Source organism: Apium graveolens, chromosome 10 (genome assembly GCF_009905375.1).
Source record: "Apium graveolens cultivar Ventura chromosome 10, ASM990537v1, whole genome shotgun sequence".
NCBI lineage: Eukaryota > Viridiplantae > Streptophyta > Magnoliopsida > Apiales > Apiaceae > Apium > Apium graveolens.
The window spans coordinates 224,944,733-224,947,402 of NC_133656.1; the positions used below are offsets into that span (position 1 = coordinate 224,944,733).

Below are 2,670 nucleotides of genomic sequence, written 5' to 3' on the forward strand. Positions count from 1 at the left end.
TGGATCTAACATTGAACCTTACCAATGACAAATATCATAATACAACCTACCTTTCTCTCTTGTGGTGTATTGCTTATCTGTTAAAAGTTAACTCTAGCCTTTTTTTAAATTGCAGAATTTGTGCAAGTATATTCTCGATCACATGTAAAGATGCGTGTTTGGGAGCATGGTGCTAGTAATTTTTTTAACATGCATACAGTGCTCATGAATTATGCTTAATCTCGATCATGAATAATTTACAGTGATCCCTGATGGTTTTTTCAAGACTACATTTACCCACTTGTGGTCCTTTAACATTCACAAGTCCTTGTTTCCATTCCCCACCTTTGTTTGAAGTCCTTGTTTCCATTCCCCACCTTTGTTTGAATGCACCCCTTTTTTTTAGTTTCTCTTATTTTAACTGCATATAATATCAATATTTGATAAAGGTATGCGTAGCAAGAAGTTTCGTAATTCTAAGCTTAGATGTCATATCACTATTTCACTCAGTCAGTCATGTAAGACATATTATATACACACATACACACACACATATTGTTGTAAATGATGAATTTTATTTCTATCATGTCATTTTATGCTGAAGAGTGGAGAACATAACTGTGTCCGAGTCTGTTTGTAATATGTATTGTAAGCCTCCAGTACAGTGTAAATAAAAGCTCTTTTAGGAAGAAAGCTACGACTTTATAGGCAAATACCCTAAGACATTATTTGGCTATCAACAGAAATGAGTAAGAAATTATTATGTAAGAAATTAGTCATGTTGGGACCATATCAGAGAACTTATAAGTAGAGCTCAAGATTTCGTGTTATTTGAGTATATTGAACGGGATCCACCTTTTGGCTGGGAACCTTTAGCGGACAAGGTTAGCCATTGATTCCCCTTCCATAATAGTTTTTGATCTCTGTTCAATTTTTTTATATTACTTTGAAAACTTGTACTTCTGGGGTGTAAATGTGTTTTATTTGTTGGTGTTAATTTTATAATATATTTTGATTAGTTTTTTATTTTTATTATTATAGATAAATAATTTTATTTTATTTTATTTACAGCTTTCCTGTTGGATATCTGTGGCCTGGTACAGACTGTTGTAATTTGCATTGAGCCTGCATTTGTTCAGCACAAGCATGTATAAACATGACTTAATAGTGATTAACTAATTACAGGTATCCAATATATAAGATCCCAATGGGACAAACTCTAAAGGATCTGGATGCTTGCTTCTTGACATTATATCATCTTTCTACCTACACGACATGTGAGAGCTCTTGGTTGTTTTGCTCTATATATGAACATGAATCCATTGGTGTTTCCACATATTTTAAGGTGATTTTTGAAATTACTTTTATGGTTCTTTTTTTGTTTTATGACTTCACTCTCAGTTGTGAATTATGATGAACATATATTAAGGGAAATTACTTAACGTTATTAAATATCTTTTTCCAAAGTGATGTTACTTAACATTATAACCATGTTGTTTAATATTTATGTATAGATCACCGAGTAGTATCAGGATAATAGGACATCCTTTTTTCATTATTTACAATAACATGCAGCTGCACTAGACTTTTACAATCTAAAGGAAATAACATGTTGCTACACAGTTTGAGCTGCAGATACTGCGTTCTCATATGGGAGCTATAAAATATAACATCAAGTAAGGAGTCTTAAGGACATAATCGCAAGGATGGAAGCTAACCTCAAATCAGTTACAGAAAGCACACACAAAAGTACATGAATTATTTGTGGCAAGGCAGGAACTTGTTGGAAGATAAATTTGATGTTAAAAGCTGAGATTATTTTTATTTAATTAGAAATGTGGTCAAAAATTGTGGCTTTTGGATGAATTTGCAAACTTTGTTTATTTTAGTTGACTAAAAACTTTGTATTATTGTGTTGTATTTGAACTTTGGATTTGAGTTCTTAAGTTAAATATGTATTTAAGTTTCTATTGTTACAAGTGTAATTATTAGATATTTTTATGTTGGTAAAAATATGAAAAAAATGGTACAATAGATACAGAAGTATTAAAAAAGAAATGTTACAATAAGATATAAAGATGTTACCAAAAGATTGAACTGTTTTATCATCCGGTGTTACAATAGAAAATATGATGTTGTGAAAGAGTTTATTGCAACATATTTTTTGATGTTACTAAATCTTTATGGATGTTACAATAGAACTACGGTTACACCTGCCTTTTGTAACTATAGATACTGAAAGTGTAACCATAAGGGGTCTATTGTTACATTTTCAGGTATGTTACCAAAAGTTTAAAATATGTTACCATAGACCCCTATTGTAGCACGAACAAATCCAACACCATGAAATTTTCAAAAAGTGTAACTATAGCCCGATTTTTTGCTTTAGGTAAATTTTTTTGGCCATTTTTACACTTTTTTCTGGGTATTGCTAGATGCCATATATGGTGTAGTGATATGTATGATTTTATGTGATTTATGTTATGTGATTAATGTCAAAATTATGTTTTTAAAAAAAATATATAATATATTGTGAGCCGTTGGACGGTAGTTGCTTGATGGGTTTCGCCGCTCATTCTTTTAATATTTTCGTCTAAGATTTTGAGTGGGATAATATTGAAGTTAGAAGACTTAAAATTGAAATAGATTGACTTTTGGATCGCTTCTATTAGCCGCGGTTTTGTAATAACC

General features: G+C 31.1%; 1 long non-coding RNA gene across 1 annotated transcript; it reads left to right on the forward strand.

The window, feature by feature from the left end:
• Positions 1-366: 366 nt before the first annotated feature.
• LOC141689048 (uncharacterized) lies at positions 367-1,950 on the forward strand. The gene is made up of 4 exons (XR_012562238.1): positions 367-863; positions 1,051-1,076; positions 1,165-1,324; positions 1,603-1,950. It is a non-coding gene; the product is annotated as an uncharacterized LOC141689048 (long non-coding RNA).
• The last annotated feature ends 720 nt before the right edge of the window (positions 1,951-2,670 follow it).